A 21,497-nucleotide genomic window follows, 5' to 3' on the forward strand; every position below is an offset into this window, starting at 1 on the left:
CAGAGTCAACAGAGGGCAGTAGAGCATCAGTACAACAGAGTCAACAGAGGGCAGTAGAGCATCAGTACAACAGAGTCAACAGAGGGCAGTAGAGCATCAGTACAACAGAGTCAACAGAGGGCAGTAGAGCATCAGTACAACAGAGTCAACAGAGGGCAGTAGAGCATCAGTACAACAGAGTCAACAGAGGGCAGTAGAGCATCAGTACAACAGAGTCAACAGAGGACTGCTGTGTATTACTGTGTAAGAGAGACAGTGGTGTGAGTATGTGGAGTATCTGTACAAAATGTCTCAGACAATCTAACTGGCAGCAGAGTCAACAGAGGGCAGTAGAGCATCAGTACAACAGAGTCAACAGAGGGCAGTAGAGCATCAGTACAACAGAGTCAACAGAGGGCAGTAGAGCATCAGTACAGCAGAGTCAACAGAGGGCAGTAGAGCATCAGTACAGCAGAGTCAACAAAGGGCAGTAGAGCATCAGAACAACAGAGTCAACAGAGGGCAGTAGAGCATCAGTACAACAGAGTCAACAGAGGGCAGTAGAGCATCAGTACAACAGAGTCAACAGAGGGCAGTAGAGCATCAGTACAACAGAGTCAACAGAGGGCAGTAGAGCATCAGTACAGCAGAGTCAACAGAGGGCAGTAGAGCATCAGTACAACAGAGTCAACAGAGGGCAGTAGAGCATCAGTACAACAGAGTCAACAGAGGGCAGTAGAGCATCAGTACAGCAGAGTCAACAGAGGGCAGTAGAGCATCAGTACAGCAGAGTCAACAGAGGGCAGTAGAGCATCAGAACAACAGAGTCAACAGAGGGCAGTAGAGCATCAGTACAACAGAGTCAACAGAGGGCAGTAGAGCATCAGTACAACAGAGTCAACAGAGGGCAGTAGAGCATCAGTACAACAGAGTCAACAGAGGGCAGTAGAGCATCAGTACAGCAGAGTCAACAGATGGCAGTAGAGCATCAGTACAACAGAGTCAACAGAGGGCAGTAGAGCATCAGTACAACAGAGTCAACAGAGGGCAGTAGAGCATCAGAACAACAGTGTCAACAGAGGGCAGTAGAGCATCAGAACAACAGAGGGCAGTAGAGCATCAGAACAACAGAGGGCAGTAGAGCATCAGAACAACAGAGTCAACAGAGGGTAGTAGAGCATCAGTACAACAGAGTCAACAGAGGGCAGTAGAGCATCAGTACAACAGAGTCAACAGAGGGCAGTAGAGCATCAGTACAACAGAGTCAACAGAGGGCAGTAGAGCATCAGTACAGCAGAGTCAACAGAGGGCAGTAGAGCATCAGTACAACAGAGTCAACAGAGGGCTGTAGAGCATCAGTACAACAGAGTCAACAGAGGGCAGTAGAGCATCAGAACAACAGTGTCAACAGAGGGCAGTAGAGCATCAGAACAACAGAGGGCAGTAGAGCATCAGAACAACAGAGGGCAGTAGAGCATCAGAACAACAGAGGGCAGTAGAGCATCAGAACAGAGGGCAGTAGAGCATCAGTACAACAGAGTCAACAGAGGGCAGTAGAGCATCAGAACAACAGTGTCAACAGAGGGCAGTAGAGCATCAGAACAACAGTGTCAACAGAGGGCAGTGGAGCATCAGAACAACAGAGGGCAGTAGAGCATCAGAACAACAGAGGGCAGTAGAGCATCAGAACAACAGAGGGCAGTAGAGCATCAGAACAACAGAGGGCAGTAGAGCATCAGAACAACAGAGGGCAGTAGAGCATCAGAACAACAGAGGGCAGTAGAGCATCAGAACAACAGAGGGCAGTAGAGCATCAGAACAACAGAGGGCAGTAGAGCATCAGAACAACAGAGGGCAGTAGAGCATCAGAACAACAGAGGGCAGTAGAGCATCAGAACAACAGAGGGCAGTAGAGCATCAGAACAACAGAGGGCAGTAGAGCATCAGAACAACAGAGGGCAGTAGAGCATCAGAACAACAGAGGGCAGTAGAGCATCAGAACAACAGAGGGCAGTAGAGCATCAGAACAACAGAGGGCATTAGAGCATCAGAACAACAGAGGGCAGTAGAGCATCAGAACAACAGAGTAACATCTACTGAAGTATAATATTCCCCTAAGAGCCAAAACAACAGAACTACTTGTACATCAACACAAGGTACATATTTCCCTGAGGAGAGAGATAGAACATAAAGAGGAATCACATACAGACCTACATACTCTATTTGTGTTTATTCCTGTTAAATAAGGTGACTGTCCTTGATGGATTGATCCCTAATCTGACATTTATAGTAAATTAACCACAATGGGGAATTATTTCTATAAATACTCAGAAAACCATTCTCCAAGATTCCCTGCAGTTTTACCAAACACCTTGACCAGATCAGGAAAAACTCTAGGCCCTGATTATGACATGGGGACAGAGTTTATCCGTGTCATTTGACATGTAATGTTATCAACGAAAACTCCTGGCCCTACCAATGAGTCATAGCTTGACCCCTGACCTCAGAGTTATCAGTCCCTCCCCCATGATATCATGATGTAAATCCAGATCCCTCAGAGTTCATATATAGTTATGTTCTGCTGCTGTCTTGTTGTCTTGCGTGGAGCAGCTGAGTTCTTATCTCCACCCTCAGTATGACGGGAAAACTCTCCCTTCTGCTGCTCTCTCTCTGTCTGACCTGTGAGTTCTGCTTGGTTTTACTCCTTATCAACTGTTCTTCATCTGAGCAATGACTGAAGACAATTTTCCATTGTTTTCACTCAGTATTCCACCCTCTCTCCTTTCTCCTCTCCCCCTGTTTCCTCTCTATCCTTCTCTCCTTCAGGTTTAAATGGTCAAACTATGGAATCGATTCCCTCCAGTCCGCTCCAGAAAAAGCCAGGAGAAACTCTCAACCTCTCTTGCAGAGGAACTGGGTATACCTTCACAAGCTATGGTATGAACTGGATTCGCCAACCTACAGGGAAACCATTGGAATGGATGGGCTGGATCAACACCAATACTGGAGCAGCAGGCTATGACAAAACCCTGGAGGGACAGATTGAACTGACCAAAGACAGCTCAGTGAGCATGACACATCTGAAACTGTCTGGTCTGAAGGCAGAGGACTCTGCTGTGTATTACTGTGCACGCTGGACACAGTGGTGTGAATGTGTGGTGGATCTGTACAAAAACCCCTCAGACATGGATAGATACAGGCTGTGAAACATGTACCCACTGTTGTTCTCCCCTGACGCACTTCACTAACCCTCCTCTGCAAACAGCTGGGGTGAACAACCATATGCTTTAATATGAGATGTCCTTACCTTAGAAACACTGTCTATGCTTCATGAAGAGGGCCTTGAGTTTTTATTGATATTCATTTGAGGAGGGTTAGAAAAACAAGACAATAAACATGCACAGGTCATCATCATGTGTAGGAGTCATCTTTCACAATGACTAGGATTTTGCTAACACACCTGATCTAACACATCTAAATTAAATACGCTGATGATAAGGACACCTTATCGCCTTTTCCTATACGCAGACTGCGACCGCAAGGTGGCGCCCAACCAATTAAAACATTTTTTTGGTAGGGCATCAGCAGATTTCCACTTGTTATGTCAGTAACTCAATAAGCCCATGTCAGCTACCATTATTTTGTTTGCTAGGTAAGGTAATCTAACCAGCTATCAGAACCAAATGACTGACTGTGTGCACAGGGCAAGAGCACAGGGTCCCTGATCCCCAAGGTGACCCCGTTGATTTTGTTAGTCACTATCATACAGATATCATATAAACATGTCATAAGTCATGGCAAGGGGGGGTGACCAACATATTTGGCTTAGGGTCCCAAGAAGGCTAGAGGCGATACTGCATAAGGGCCTAGACTGTCAATATCAGATGTGTCTGTGTAAAAGCCTTCACACCCAACATATTACATTACATATAGAACTTGTTCACAACGCTTAAACAACAACATCTGAATTGTAGTAATGCATTTTATTTAATAACAAAGCAACATTTGACAATGTACACAAAGTGGGTAGTTCTTGCATTCTTTTAAGGCCAAAGGGGTGGCCTAGTGGTTAGAGTGTTAGACAAGTAACCTGAAGGTTGCAAGTTCAAACCCCCGAGCTGACAAGGTACGAATCTGTCGTGCTGCCCCTGAACAGGCAGTTAACCCACTGTTCCTAGGCCGTCATTGAAAATAAGAATTTGTTCTTAACTGACTTGCCGAGTTAAATAAAAAAAATAAAGGTAAAAAATCGAGGAGATGCGGCGAGGAGAAGGAACATGGACGGAAATGTGCTTGTATGAAATGAGACTCTCTCCGCAGGCACAAAATCTGTTCCAAATCTCTGCGGGGAATGATACATTGAGCTAACTATCTGCCCGAGAACATCTGACCATGCAATCTAAAGTAGTGCTGCTGTGGTAGGTGGTGGTTTGATCTGCTATCTTTTGACAAACTAGATAGGCACTTTATTAATACTCTCTCAGTCTGGTCCCTGTGGGAAAAAAGCCTAACTCCTCCATGATCACTGTCGCGTAGGTAATATCTGATGTTGATCACTTACAGTAGTTTCCTACCTCAAGCATGGTAGAGGTAGTCGTGTATGTGTGCATGGAAAGCTGTACAGCATATTTCCTAGATCCTAGATCCTCAATTTTGACATGTCTAATATGCAAATAATCCCCTCTGCTATAAACTGTATATCAAAGACCAGCTCTGAGGGGCAGCCACACACACAGACACAACCTTCATCACTGCAACCACCCTGTCTGCCAGTACCCAGACAGACACTGTCTGCCATTCAACAGAGAAACATGTTTCTTACATCTCTCCTGCTCCTGTCCTTCCTGCCATGTAAGTGGGGTGATTTTTATCTCTTCAAATACAGAGTACAAAACAAGATTGTAGAGTAAATCTGGTAAATAAGGTTGTTTTTGCCCATGAGTTTGTAGAGTTTAAATAAAAAAACATAAAAAGACATGTATTCTCTTTCGTCAGGTTAAGTTTCCCCTCTCTCTGTCTCTGTCTCTCTCTCTCTCACTCTCTCTCTCCCTGCTCTCTCTCAGATATACACAGCATTAGTTTGACCTCCTCCCCTGCTCAACTCAAACCTCCTGGAGGATCAGTGAAACTATCTTGCCAAGTCTCTGGCTATGTCCTGACAGCCTATGGTACAGGTTGGATACGACAGCAGCCAGGGAAAACACTGGAGTGGATTGGGATCATCTGGGGTGGTGGATCCATCAACTCTGGAGCCTCTTTTAAGAGCAGATTCACCATCTCCAGAGACAGTAGTAATGTACTGTACTTAGACATCACCAGTCTGCAGGCTGAGGACACAGCTGTGTATTATTGTGCTCGCTACCCACAGAGATAGAAACCAGCACCAGACCTGTACAAAAACTCCCCTACCCCATAAACGGTTGGAGTTTTATGTTCCCACCAGGAGTGGACGATCTTAGCCTTTACATGAAATAAATCCTAATATGATCTGATGACTGTATGAATTAGACGTAGTATCAGTCACTAGTCATAACATACTACATAACAGACTACTATAGGATATGAACAGATATAGGTATAACACAATACCCTCACTATTAAACATGTGTTAATATCAGTGGTGGAAAAAGTACCCAATTGACATACTTGAGTACAAGTATAGATATAGAAAAGGACTTGAGTAAAAGTGAAATACTACTTGAGCAAAAGTAAAAAAAGTATTTGATTTTAAATATACTTAAGTATTACATTTAAATGTAATTGCTCAAATATACTTACGTATCAAAAGTAAAAGTAAAAGAATAAATCATTTCAAATTCCTTATTATGCAAACCAGATGGCACGATTTTCTTGTTCCTTTTTATTTACGGATAGCCAGCGGCACACTCCAAAACTAAGACATCCTTTACAAATGGAGCATGTGTGTTTAGTTCGTCCGCCAGATCAGAGGCAGTAAGGATGACCAGGGATGTTCTCTTGATAAGTGCACAAATTGGACCATTTTAATGTCCTGCTAAGCATTAAAAACGTAATGAAAACTTCTGGATGTCAGGGAAATGTATGGAGTAAAAATTATACTATTTTCTGTAGTGAATTAAAAGTAAAAGTACTCAAAAATATAAATAGTAAAGTACAGATACCCCAAAAAATGACTTTGTACCATTGATTAAACTGTTATTCAAAAAATACATATTGTGGGCTTGATTCAGTGGTTGTTTCAGTATCAATCAATACATAAAATGTATTTATAAAGCCCTTCTTACATCAGCTGATGTCACAAAGTGCTGTACAGAAACACAGCCTAAAATTCCAAACAGCAAGCAATGCAGGTGTAGAAGCATTGTGGCTAGGAAAAACTCCCTAGAAAGGCCAGAACCTAAGAAGAAACCTAGAGAGGAACAAGGCTATGAGGGGTGGCTAGTCCTCTTCTGGCTGTGTCGGGTGGAGATTAACAGAACATGGCCAAGATGTTCAAATGTTCATAGATGATCAACAGGGTCAAATAATAATAATCACAGTGGTTGTCGAGGGTGCAACAGGTCAGCACCTCAGGAGTAAATGTCAGTTGGCTTTTCATAGCCGATAATTCAGAGTATCTCTAACTCTCCTGCTGTCTCTAGAGAGTTTAAAACAGCAGGTCTGGGACAGGTAGCACATCCTGTGAATTGGTCAGGGTTCCATAGCCGCAGGCAGAACAGTTGAAACTGGAACAGCAGCACGGCCAGCTGGACTGGGAACAGAAAGGAGTCATCAGGCCAGGTAGACCTGAGGCATGGTCCTATGGCTCAGATCCTCCTCCGAGAGAAAGAAAGGAAGAGAGAAAGTGAGAAAGAGAGAGAAAGAGAGAGAGAGAATTAGAGAGAGCATACTTAAAAATTCACACAGGACACCGGATAAGACAGGAAAAATACTCCAGATTAAACCGACTGACCCTGGCCCCCCGACACATAAACTACTGCAGCATAAATACTAGAGGCTGAGACAAGAGTGGTCAGGAGACACTGTAGCCCCATCCGGGGATATCATCAACCACCAACTTACCATCTTGAGACAAGGCCAAATATAGCCCACGATGATCTCTGCCACGGCACAACCCATGGGGGGTGCTAACCCGAAAAAGGAAGATCACGTCAGTGACTCAACCCACTCAAGTGACACACCCTCCTAGGAGCGGCATGGAAGAGAACCAGTAAGCCAGTGACTTAGCCCCTGTAATAGGGTTTGAGGCAGAGAATCCCAGTCGAGAGGGGAACCGGCCAGGCAGAGACAGCAAGAGTGGCTCCAGTGCCTTTCCGTTCACCTTCACACTCCTGGGCCAGACTACACTCAATTATAGGACCTACTGAAGAGATGAGTCTTCAATAAAGACTTAAAGGTTGAGGCCGAGTCTGCGTCTCTCACATGGGTAGGCAGACCATTTCATAAAAAAGGAGCTCTATAGGAGAAAGCCTAGAAATGCTTAGAAATTATAGGGACAGTTAGGAGGCCTGCATCTTGTGACCGTAGAGTATGTGTAGGTATGTACAGCAGGACCAAATCGGAAAGATAGGTAGGAGCAAGCCCATGTAATGCTGGAGTAATATGATCACATTTTTGGGTTTTAGTCAAGATTCTAGCAGCCGCATTAAGCACTAGCTGAAGTTTATTTAGTGCTTTATCCGGGTAGCTGCAAAGTAGAGCATTGCTTAAGTATAACCTTGATGTGACAAAAGCATTGATTAATTGTTTCTTTTTGGACAGAAAGTTTCAGATTTTTGCAATGTTACATAGATAGAAAAAAGCTGTCCTTGAAACAGTCTTTATATTTTCATCAAAAGAGAGATCATGGTCCAGAGTAATGACGAGGTCCTTCACAGTATTATTTAAGACGACTGTAAAACCAACAAAATTAATTGTCAGATTCAACAGAAGATCTCTGTTTCTTTGGACCAAGAACAAGCATCTCTGTTTTGTCCCGAGTTTAAAAGTAGAACATGCACAGCCATACACTTCCTTATGTCTGAAACATAGGCTTCCAGCGAGGGCAATTTTGGGGCTTCACCATGTTTCATCGAAATGTACAGCTGTGTGTCATCAACATAGCAGTGAAAGTTAACATTATGTTTCCGAATGACATCACCAAGAGGTAAAATATATCGTGAAAACAATAGTGGTCCTAAAACAGAACCTTGAGGAAAACCTAAATGTACAGTTGATTTGTCAGAGGACAAACCATCCACAGAGACAAACTGATATCTTTCCGACAGATAAGAAGTATGCCCCTTTATCATGCCATCACAACATGATGGCAGCTTGTACCAGTATTACTTTACTCTCATGAGTAATAATTTGTACATTAATTCTGAAACTGTCCTTACAACTCCTCCTCAGGTTTGTGATGTAATGGAAATGTATTCTCCATCAATTTACTTGGTAAAATAAATACATAGAAACAGAAACAGCTGGATTTCTTCTTCATAACAGAGCATCTCAAGATGACCTCATACTAGGTGATCTGTGGGTATATATCAAAGCCTATTGTGATTGGTCCTCCCAGTAAGGAGGAGCTCATGCAAAACATTCTAGTCCTCCATCTTTATTAATGTCTCTGTTGAAAGAAGATTCTGCTGTAGACTCTCAATTACCATAAGAGAACTACACAGATCACTATCTTTCCTACCACAGGAATATTCTTACTGACAGTCTATCTAATAGGTGTTTATACTGTCTATCAAATAAACAAGTTGACATCAGGTTTTAGTTTAAACTCCAACAACATCTCTGCTTTCTATTTCCACAGGTGTTCATGGTCAGACACTGACTGAGTCTGGACCAGTAGTTAAAAAGCCTGGAGAATCCCACAAACTGACCTGTACAGCCTCTGGCTTCACATTCAGAATATATAGGATGGGTTGGATCAGACAGGCTCCTTGGAAAGGACTGGGGTGGGTTGCTTATATAGGCACATCTAGTAGTCCAATCTCTTCCTCCTAGTCAGTCCAGGGTAGATTCACCCACTCCAGAGATGACTCCAGCAGTAAGCTGTACTGACAGATGAACAGTCTGAAGAGTGAGGACACAGCAGTGTATTACTGTGCTAGAGAGTCACAGTGGTAAAACTAATGGGAGAAGCTGTACAAAAAACATCTGGAATAGAAAGGATGTACTTGCCCGAGTGTATGCACAAACATTAGCTGGCCAATGTTCAGATACCGTGTCATCACACAGTGACACAGAGATAACACACCTGTTAGATATGTTGGTATAGTGTTGTTGATACACCAAGAGATATCCCATTATCTTCATTTTACTGATGTCTCAATACTTTAGTTAATTGATGGAGGATCTGTAATGTTTTGAAGTGTCATGTAATGTTTCTGTTCATGAGGATCATTCTTCTATAAGTTTTATTTTAGAATAAAAACATGAATGTAGCTGCTGCTTAATTTCTTTTGACCATTTGTCATTCTTCCTTATCTACTTTTTGTTGCCGATGTATGTATCCCGAATAGTTTTATGACTAAGCTATTTAGTTGTATGTGGCACAATCACAAATATAATCTAAAGATGGTCTGTGAGTTTTCACATTGTAAAGGTTGTATTCAATTCAAATCAAATCAAATGTATTTGTCACATACACATGGTTAGCAGATGTTAATGCGAAAAGTAGCGAAATGCTTGTGCTTCTAGTTCCGACAATGCAGTAATAACCAATGAGTAATCTAACCTAACAATTCCACAACTACTACCTTATACACACAAGTGTAAAGAGATAAAGAATATGTACATAAAGATATATGAATAAGTGATGGTACAGAGCGGCATAGGCAAGATGCAGTAGATGGTATTGAGTATAGTATATACATATGAGATGAGTATGTAAACAAAGTGGCATAGTTTAAAGTGGCTAGTGGTACATGTATTACATAAAGATACAATAGATGATATAGAGTACATTATATACGTATACATATGAGATGAATAATGTGGGGTATGTAGACATTATATTAAGTAGCATTGTTTAAAGTGGCTAGTGATATATTTTACATCAATTCCCATCATTAAAGTGTCTGGAGTTGAGTCAGTGTGTTGGCAGCAGCCACTCAATGTTTGTGGTGGCTGTTTAACAGTCTGATGGCCTTGAGATAGAAGCTGTTTTTCAGTCTCTCGGTCCCAACTTTGATGCACCTGTACTGACCTAGCCTTCTGGATGGTAGCGGGGTGAACAGGCAGTGGCTCGGGTGGTTGTTGTCCTTGATGATCTTTATGGCCTTCCTGTAACATCGGGTGGGTGTTGTCCTTGATGATCTTTATGGCCTTCCTGTACTATCAGTAATAGTGGTGGAGGTCCTGAAATGTCTCTCATATACTGTATCTCCCACCATCTCTACATGTCAATGCAAACCATCCCTCTGATTCCCTACTTAAACAGTGTCTGTCTGTCCTTAGAGGCCTCTGCGAGAACTGGAGCGAAGAGCAGCTCTCACTAGCTCAGCATCAACACAAGCCATGTTCCCTGCATCTCTGCTGCTGCTGCTGGCAGCTGTATCCTGTGAGTTTCTCTGTTCATACAAATTGATATTTATTACAACTGCGAATTGATCATTTCTAATTTCTGATGAAAACTGACAATGCTGTGTATTGATGTGTGTTCCTCCTTCCAGGTGTCTGCTGTGATATTGAACTCATCCATTCTGGTCCAGTGGTTAGAAAACGAGGACAGTCTTTCAGCATCTTCTGCTAATTCTCTGGGTTTTGTAAATATTCTTTACTGCCCTCGCTGGATATGACAAGCTGAAGGCAAAGCTTTGGAGTATGTTGGTTATACATGTATTAGTAGTACTTCTACTGTAGACTCACTGAAGATCCCTTCTAGTTATAGCAGCTCTTGCAGTACAGTGTTTGATTGTATAATAGGACTCCTTAAATTAAATACAAATTTGATGTGGTGAAGCATCTCTGTTGTAAATGAATAGAAGCCCATCATTGGTGGAGCTGGAAATGTGTATCTGAGTTCTTTGTCAATTATACTCCTGCTATGACTTGATGGTTTTCTAATTGATGTCTATCAAACGTTCAATGAACTCATTCATGATCCAACACTTTAATGTTTTAATCATTCACATGATGAAGGTGGCCAGTACCGAACAAGAAGATCTAAGCTCTATAGTATCAACAAGACACGTAATTAAGTGTTCTGATATAAATACAAATATATTCACCAATATAAAGACTGGGGACAATTCACACTATTGAGTTGTGATACAAAAAATATTAGCAGAGTGTAAAGCTCATTGTATCACAGTCCTGTCTAACATTATCCTCCAGTATACGTCTGATTACATGGACAACACACTGGAGTATTTATAGCTTGCACAGTTATTACATAGTTTCCCTACTGATATTTCCATTAATAATATATATCCTCTCCTTATGCAAATTTCACTGAGCCCCTCTTCCTTTCTCTCCCTCTCCCTCCTCCTTATATAAAAACCTCTGTATTTGAGAATCCTAGTACGTCCTTCTGAGTCCTGGAGAGTAGAGAAGAGCAGCTCCCACCTGTTGAACTTCAATGCAAACCATGTTCCCTGCATCTCTGCTGCTGATGCTGGCAGCTGCCTCCTGTGAGTTCCTGATTTTATTCTGATCAGTGTCACTTGTGTTGCTGTGATACTGATATGATTCCTTGATTGATCTGACCTGTCATTCCTCTCCCTCCTCAGGTGCCCACTGTCAGGTCGTACTCACACAGGCTGAACAGTCAGTCCAGGGGAGCCCCGGGGGATCCCTAAAACTCACATGTGCCTGTAGTGGATTTACTCTAAGGAGCACTAATATGTTCTGGATTCGCCAGGCACCTGGAAAAGGACTTGAATGGATCATTTACTATTATTCTGACAGTGACAAGAGCAATGCCCAGGTAGTACAGGGCCGATTCACTGCATCAAAGGACAGCAGTAATTTCTATCTGCACATGAGCCAGTTGAAGTCAGAGGACTCTGCAGTGTATTACTGTGCTAGAGATTCACTATGGTTAAACTAATGAGATTAGCTGTACAAAAACCATCTGGTAGAGAAATAAGGATGTGCACAAACACATGACAAGGGGAAACATGAGGAACTATTCTAATGATGTATCAGATAATAACACAATGCTACACCTGTTAAATACATGGTGTTAGTGTTGTTGATGCACCAACAGGGGGCACTCTCTCTCTCCATATGATTAAAATAAGACCAGTACTGATGAAGGCTCTGATAATTAATTTTATTGGAAGAAAAAAGTATCATTTGGATGTTGATTCTAAATAGTTTAGTTTGTCAAAACAAAAGTAGTGTCTTAAATATGTTTCATCCACCACAAGTATGAAATAATGCTTTAAATGTAGTGTTTCATATTCCCCCCCATTCAAAAAGATAACAGAGAGGGTCTCTGAGTTATCAGAATGTAAAGGTTGTGTCCAGTAATAGTGGAGATGGTCCTGCAGTGTTTCTAACCCTCTTATACATCCCCTCCCCCTTTACGTCAATGCAAACCTGGTTCTCTCCCTACTTAAACTGTATCTGTCTGTCCAAGTTCATCCCACTAAGTCCTGGAAAGTAGAGAAGAGCAGCTCCCACCAGTTCAGCTTCAACACACACAATGTTCCCTGCATGTCTGCTGCTGCTGGCAGCTACCTCCTGTGAGTCTCTAGGGATTTTGGAGGAAAGACAAAACAAAGAAAATTGCCTGTAGTATAAAACTGGCTGCAACACAACTACAAGACTTGATATAGTTTAAGTGTAACATGTTGCTATTTTGTGTATTTGACATGGTTCTTAACTCACTCAGCCAGTCTCTCTGACTGTCCAGCCAGGTCAACCACTGACCATCTCCTGTAAGGTCTCTTCTTCTGTTACTACTGTTACTACATTCTGGATTCGACAGCCTGCTGGGAAAACATTGGAGTGAATTGGATATATCAATAATGCTGGAGACACAGCTTATAAAGATTCACTGAAAAACAGCATCACATTGTTTTCAAAAGGAGTCTGCAGACTGAAGACACAGCTGTGTATTATTGTGCTGGCCTCCACAGTGATACAAATCAACACCAGACCTGTACAAAACCCCACCTTCTGGGAAGATGATGTGAAGGGACTCATAAACACAGAGATTTAGTTGACTTATCAGTTGCAGTTCAATGTTCCTGAAAGTATACTGTAGAACGGGTGTATCATCTGTTTCCTTCCATTATGAGCAAAACGTTCACACACTGTATGAAACTCATACTCATCACTGGTGACATACAAGATCATCTATTAACCACCATGACATTCATATCTGACTACTAATGTCATTCAAAACTGGAGACCACTATCACTTCTGTCTTGTGGTGAAATCATATTGGCAATAGGTTTTGCTAGTATCAAGAGTCGTCCCACTGGACACAAACTGTCTGAATCAACGTGGTTTCCACGTCACTTCGTTTAAAACAATATTATTTTTTCCATCTGTTGACATTAAACAAGGTGGATAACTGATTGGATTTGCAAGAAGCCATCAATGTAAAGGAATTTCTGCAATGTGTATTTTCTTCCAACTTTTAACCAAAATCCACAAACTGTTATTTTTTGTTGGTATTTGAATTCATGTTAGATGACAACTGAATCTAATGTTAATCAAAACGAGACATTATTAAACTGACATCTGTGCCCAGTGGTTAACTATTACTCATCAGTAACAATCTAGCTTAGTACAATAGAAAGTGAATATAAAAATATGGCATCGTTGTCAAAGAAAGGTTTTGATATAGTTGTGAAAGAAAGGTTTACTGCTATTCCCATTCCTCCCACACCTGCCTCTTCTCCCTATACAGATTGTACCACACTCCTCTCTTCCTCTCTTTCTCCCCACCTCTCCCTTATATAAACAATCTCTGTGTGTGTCCCTCTGAGTCCTGAGTTCCCATCAGTTCAGCTTCAAAATGAACCGTGTTCCCTGCATGTCTGCTGCTGCTGCATCCTGTGAGTCTCTCTGGATTTGGGAGAAGCTCGACACATTTTTGGATTGGCAGAAATATAATCAATTCTAATGTATCTTTAAGGTTGTTTGTGAACAGTGTTAATATATTTGTGTGTTTTATCCATACAGGTATTTACTGTGATATCACACTAACATAGCCTGGTTCAATTGTTGTAAGTCCAGGAGAATCCTTTTGTAAGGTTCTGTATTTATTTTCTTAGTCAACCTTGTGTTCTTGAACTTACCCCTGTTTCTTTGTGTTCTTGAACGTAGCCCTGTCTATCATTTTTGTTAATTGATTTCACCTGTGTTAGTTACTCACATGGTCTCATCAGCACCTTAGTTCAGTTCATTCTGTTTGTACCTTTGTGAGGTATTGTTCATTTTGACTCTACTAAGCCTTTTCCTGGCTCGTTTGTAAAAAACAGATATCCCTTTCAATCCTAGTTTTGATTCACCTGCCTGTTTGCCTTCCTGTGTATGACCATTGCCTGCCTGTGACCACGATTCCTGCCTTCTGCGAAGGCGAAATAAACACCTGCTGCGCTCTGTGTGTTAATCACCTTTTTCTCCCTGAGTATTCATTACACCTTTACCATTTCCTGTAAAACTTATGGTTATACTCTTGCTAGGTATTGTACTACTGGATATGACATTATGAGGGCAAAACCATGGAGTGGATTGGTTATGGGGTTTGCGGAACTGGCAGTGGGAGCACCAGCATAATAGACCCACTTAAGAGCAAAATCAGCTACACAATTGACACTTCCAGTAGCACAGTGTTTCCACAAGGGAAGCACTTTCAGACTGAAGACACAGCTGTGCATTACTGTGCTTTGAATTCCCACAATGATACAAACCATGGCCCGACCTGTACAAACCCATTATCTGGGGACACATGGAACATGAAGAGCAGAGATCTGACCCTTAGTTCTAGGAGGCACTTCTGGATATCCCCTGTATTGAACAGCTTTCTACAATGTTATTCAATAAAGATATTCTTCAAGGGTTGATTCAGAGAACATGGTTTCTCTCTGGTACATTTCAGTGACAGATGGTAAAGAAACATTGATCCACTTTCATAATGATCTAATCAGCAATTTGACGTTGCATCCCTTCCACATATCGTTGTTGTAAGAGTGTTTTTCAACTTACCCAGTAAAATAAAGATACATAAAAATATCAAAGGTGAACTATGGGTGTATATCAAAGCTTCTTGTGATTGGTCCTCCCAGTAAGGAGGAGCTCAAGCAAATACTCTAGTCCTGCCTCTTTATTAATGTCTCTGTTGAAGGCTTTTTCTGCTGAGGACTGTCTCAACTCCCTTTAGAGAACTACACAGATCACCATGTTTCCTACCACAGGAATGTTCTTACTGACAGTCTAACAGGTGAGGATATGCAGCCTAATTATAAGCGTATCACGGAAATAAATCGACACATTAGCTTTTAGCTTCAAAACCCTCTTCAACATTCTACGTATTTCAACAGATGTTCAGGGTGACTGAGTCTGGACCAGTGGTTAAAAATCCTGGAGAATCACACAAACTGACCTGTACAGGCTCTGGGTTCACATTCATAGTAGTGGTGAGAGAGCTATACAAAAACCACTTCCCCATGGAACACAGACAACCAAATGTATTTATGATGAATGGTTTAATAGCACAAGCTCAGCCATACTTTAAACACATACATACATACATACATACATACATACATACATACATACATACATACATACATACAGTATATAATTGATAAATATAATGGTTAGGTGGGTACTTATATGTGTCATGCTGTATTGGAAATGTGTTTTTTCCCTTCATATTCCATTCCCCCTGAGAGCCTCAGAGAGTGGGGACACGGACAGGATTACCAATAAAAAGCACCCATGTCATTTGAGTCCCATAAAGAATGTTTAACCATTCTAAGGAGTTACTACATATCATATCAGTTTCATCCCCAATAAGTCTAGTGTTAAAAACTGACACGTTATCACATAATATCCCCCCATTTTGCGTTGATATTCCCAGTCCTTGTATACCTGACTGTCTTCGCTTTATATGTGTGTCATAATACGTCCCTATAAAACCTCTCTGTATCTGAGAGTCCTCGTGCTTCCCTCTGTGTCCTGGGGAGTAGAGGAGAGCAGCTCCCACCAGTTCAGCTTCAACACAAATCATGTTCTCTGCATCTCGGCTGCAGCTTTCTCCTGTGAGTCTCTCTGGATTTGGGGGAAAGATAGAACAATAAGCGATGGCTTTGGTTTTGTTAAAACTTTAATATGATTTTTATTTGTAATGAGTTACATTTTAAATTCTTTGTCCACAAGTATTTACTATGAAGAACTCACTCAGTCAGCCTCCATGACGGTCCAGCCAGGTCAACCACTGACCATCTCCTGTAAGGTCTCACATATGGAATAAACATATAGTTACTTGTGTCATAATTATTAAGCTTTAAGTCACACAGAAAACGCATGTTTTCCATCATTTTGGTCAAACTGTATAAGAAGTAAGTATTAATGCATCCATTCCATAGTCTAAGGGTTTATGTTTGATAATCCATAAAGTTCCACACTGACCCTGCTCTCCTTTTCACAGTTGTGTATGTTTCTCTCACACACCCCACCCCTCTCTTCCCCCCTGTGACCCTCACAGCTGTGTGTCACCAGGCTTTGTTGAACTCCAGCCTGTCACCTGGGTGTTTCTGGGTCCCAGTTTAGCATCTCTGATGATTCAGATAGACAGTTTAAGTAGTCCAGGGACTGCAGGGACTGTTCCTATACACTTTCATGATCTAATTCTCACTACCTTGTTTCAGCTGAGGAGAAACTGCCTTTTTGCATTAGCCAGCTGGTGGCTGGTAACCATACAATGTTTCAACCACATGAACACGACTGGCATTTGGTTTGAATAAATGGTGATATGGATCAAAGAATCAATCAATTGAATCACCATTAAATATGTATTATAGACCTTGTTAGCAGTTGTATTCATTACATGATTTAATATTTTCAGTCATTCACTGATACTCATCACACACAATGTTATTGACACACCATATTCATGGTTTGTGTTTGTAATAAATATAACACACTTTTCAAGAATTGCATTGAACAATGTGGTTTCTCAAAGCTGCCCTGGGAAATTCCCCCTAAATACTTTAGTATGTCTTGGGGAGAATATGTTCAAGAATGCGTTTTTATTTGTCATGTCTATCAAAATGAGCATTGGGCACAGTAGTTCAAAGCTACCCAAGCATGACTTCTGCCCCAGCATGCACCTGCACTCTGGTAACGGCATTTCCCTGAAATAGCATCTTGATTAACCCTAAAAAAGAACCAATGTATAAATGTAAAAGTCGAGTAACACATTTAAAAACAACACACAACAGTGATGTATTGCAGATATGGGAGAAAATGAAAAATTATAAATTGAAAAAGTCATTGAGTGAAGTTTAGCCATCTAAGTGAAGTAGTTTGGTGAAAGTTGTTGACCATGTGACATTGAAACAATGAGAATACATTTTAGGGTACATTACTTGTTGTTCGTTATTGTTTTTTAAAATATTGTTTTTTTGTGCTGTTGTAATATGATTTGATATCAACTATTTCATGACTCTTCTTAATACATGAAACATAATGTTCGAATTTGAGACGTGAAGAAGAAAAAAACATTTCATTTATTGTTTAAACAGTACAGAAAATGTTTGCTGATTGACAGTGATCACTGATGTCTGACTTTGTTTTAAAATGTATTTATTGCCTTGAAACCCCTTGTATATGAATGTGACATGCTACTATCCAATCATGGTTGTCATGCAAATACTGTCTCACAAGTTTGTGTACTTATATGATTTTTCCTCCAATAGGTGAATTGTCTTCCATCCTGAAAAGATGACAGGAAAACCTCACCTCCTCCTGGGCTTGCTGGGCTTCTGCAGTATGTTCTCAATCTAGAAATTTATTGGAACAAATTATTTTACGAATAGAAATCATTCTTATATCCATTGAATTAACATATTTGTCATTTATTGTCTTCATTCTCTTTTCTCTATTAGGGGTGTATAGTCAGAGTCTGGAGGACATTCCCTCCAGTCCAGTCCTGAAAAAGCATGGAGAACCTCTCAGCCTCTCCTGTAAGGGATCTGGTTTTACCTTTAGTAGCTACAACATGGCCTGGATACGTCAACCTGAAGGAAGAGCTCTTGAATGGATATTATATGGAGTGATGCTGGTGGAACTGTATATGCAAAAAGAGTTGAAGGACGGATAGAAGTCACCAGAGACAATTCTAACAGCAAGGTGTATCTGAAGCTGTCTAGTCAGAGAGCAGAGAACTTAGCTGTGTATTATTGTGCAAGAGAGACACAGTGGTGTGCAAGAGTGGAGGATATGCACAAAAATCCCTCAGAGAATCTTTAAGGCTTTCCACTAGATGTTGGAACATTGCTGCAGGGTCATGATTCCATTCAACAACAAGAGCATTGGTGTTGTTGGGCCCTGATGTTGGGCGAGAAGGCCTGGCTCGCAGTCGACCTTCCAATTCATCCCAAAGGTGGGGCTAAGGTCAGGGCTCAGTGCAGGCCAGTCAATTTCTTCCACACTGATCTCAACAAACCATTTCTGTATGGACCTCGCTTTGTGTATGGGGGCATTGTAATGCTGAAACAGGAAAGGGCCTTCCCCAAACTGTTGCCACAAAGTTGGAAGCACAGAATTGTCTAGAATGCCATTGTATGTTGTAGAGTTATGATTTCCCTCCACTGGAACTAAGGGGCCTAGACCGACCATGAAAAACAGCCACAGACAATTATTCTTCCTCCACCAAACTTTACAGTGGGCACCATGCATTCGGGCAGGTAGCATTCTCCTGGCCTCCGCCAAGACCAGATTCGTCCGTCGGACTGCCAGATAGTGAAGTGTTATTCATCAACCAAGAGAACATGTTTCTACTGCTCCAGAGTTCAATGGCAGTGAGCATTGAACCACTCCAGTCGGTGCTTGGCATTGCGCATGGTGATCTTAAGCTCCAGGCGGACAGTTCTTGGGCTGACATATCTTCCAGAGGCAGTTTATAACTAGGTAGTGAATGTTGTAACCGAGGAAAGACGATCGGTGGTACCATTCTCTGAGTTTGTGTGGCCTACCACTTGACGGCTGAGCCGTTGTTGCTCCTAGATGTTTCCACTTAACAATACAATAACAGCACTTACAGTTGACAGTGGGCAGCTCTAGCAGGGCAGAAATTTGAGGAACTGACTTGTTGGAAAGGAGGCATCTTATGACAGTGCCACATTGTAAGTCACTGAGCTCTTCAGTAAGGCCTTTCTACTGCCATTGTTTGTCTATGGAGTCTGCTCTTCTGTGTTGTTCCCTGTAGTAGCATTGTTTGACGTGTCGTGTTTATCTCCAGATGCTGTCCCTGTTCCATTGCATGTCCATCTGTATTAACTGGTTCACTCCCTGTACCTGCTTCTCATCTCCTGCGTTGGGCCTTACAGAATGCTACTCCCATCACAAGAAGCATCAGGGAGTATTTTAGGGTTTTGTTTTTTTGGTGACGTTGGACCTGGGGGCCGCCACCGATGGCACTGGGGATGCCTAAGCTGGCTCGTTGGGCTGTCATGCCCTAGCTGACTGGAGAGGTTTCCTTGTCCCGGTTGACTCGGCAGGATCCCATTCCACGTCATGCTTCAGCCGGCTCGTTCGGCTCCTATGCCTCAGCCGGCCCATGAGTTTTCTTGTTTTGTTCGTCCTCAGGGTTTTGCCTGCTACATAAGTTCTGTATACTCACAGACATGATTCAAACAGTTTTAGAAACTTCAGAGTGTTTTCTATCCAAATCTATGAATAATATGCATATCTTATATTCATAGCATGAGTAGCAGGAAGTTGAAATTGGGAACTCTATTTATCCAAAAGTGAAAATTCTGCCCCCTAGCTTTATTAATGCAACCGCTGTGTCAGATTTTTTTTTAAACGTTACGAAAAAAGCATACCATGCAATAATCTGAGACGGCGCTAAGACGTAACAATATTTCTCCGCCATGTTGGAGTCAACAGAAATGACAAAATATGTTTCTGTTGACTTCTCAGATACCCTAAAATGTAATCAAACTGTAATATTTCTCAACCTGTTACGGCTGCAATCCCGGTACCGGGATCGATATGACAACTACCAGTGATGATAGAGGGCGCCAAAGTCAAACCACAGAAATCTGATCATTACAATTCCTAAAACATACATGTGTCTCATATCATTTTAAAGATATTCTCGTTGTTAATCCCACCAAAGTGTCCGATTTCAAATAGGCTTGTCAGGGAAAAGCACTACAAACGATTGTTAGGTCTCCACCAAACCACAATAAGCACAGCCATTTTCCAGCAAAATAGGGCATTCACAGAAACCAGAAATAAAGATAAAATGAATCACTGACCTTGAATTGTCTTCATCAGATGACACTCATAGTACATCATGTTACACAATACATGCATGTTTTGTTTGATAAAGTTCATATTTATATATAAAAATCTGAGTTTACATTGGCTTGTTAGATTCACTAGTTCCAAAAACATCAAGTGATTTTGCATAGCCACATCATTCAACAGAAATACTCATCGTAAATGTAGATGATAATACAAGTTATACACATGGAATTATAGATAGCAGTTGCATTAAGGAGAGGTCTAAGTCAGATTTCAAAAAAACTTTACGGGAAAAGAAATGCATGCAATAATCTGAGACGCCGTTCAAAAGTAAAAACACCACAGCCGCAAAGATGGCGTCAAAATAAACAAAAATGACATGATAAATATTCCCTTACCTTTGATGATCTACATCAGAAAGCACTCCAGGAATTGCATGTCCACAATAAATGTTTGTTTTGTTTGAAAATGTCCGTTATTTATGTCCAAAAACATTATTTTGTTTGCGCGTTTGGTATACATATCCAAACGCTAATTCTGGTCAGCGTTATATCGGACAAAAACTTCAAAAAGTGATAATACCGGTCAAATAAACATTTCAAAATAAGTACAGAATCAATCATAAGGATGTTTTTAATATATAGCTAAAATAAAATTCCAACCGGATTATTCCTTCTTGTCTTCGTGAGCAATGGAACGCAAGTGACTACCATGAGGAAAAAGCACGATCACAAATGGCTGCTTGATGGACATCTGATATACAGTATTCTGCTCTCATTCACTCCCACAACAACATAGAAGCCTCATTATAATTTATATTGATGGTTGACATCTAGTGGAACCCCTAGGCAGTGCAACATCATTCATATCTCTAGGGGATTTCATTGGGGACTCTGGTGAATACGTACAAGCTCAGATTTCTGACTTCCTGTTTTGATTTCAACTCAGGATTTTGCCAAATATGAGTTCTGTTATACAAACAGACATCATTCAAAGAGTTTTAGAGATGCCAGAGTGTTTTCTATCCAATAGTAATAATAATATGCAAATATTAGCAGCTATGACTGAGGAGCAGGCCGTTTGATATGGGCACCTTTCATCCAAA

The 21,497-nt window shown here is 41.3% G+C and overlaps 1 long non-coding RNA gene across 1 annotated transcript; it reads right to left on the bottom strand.

The window, feature by feature from the left end:
• Positions 1–15,601: 15,601 nt before the first annotated feature.
• Positions 15,602–18,293, bottom strand: LOC135554535 (uncharacterized). Its single transcript, XR_010457703.1, has 2 exons — positions 16,316–18,293; positions 15,602–16,186 (listed from the first exon to the last, which is right to left on the bottom strand). It is a non-coding gene; the product is annotated as an uncharacterized LOC135554535 (long non-coding RNA).
• Between the last annotated feature and the right edge of the window lie 3,204 nt (positions 18,294–21,497).

The sequence above is a fragment of the Oncorhynchus masou genome, chromosome 14 (assembly GCF_036934945.1).
Source record: "Oncorhynchus masou masou isolate Uvic2021 chromosome 14, UVic_Omas_1.1, whole genome shotgun sequence".
Lineage (NCBI taxonomy): Eukaryota > Metazoa > Chordata > Actinopteri > Salmoniformes > Salmonidae > Oncorhynchus > Oncorhynchus masou.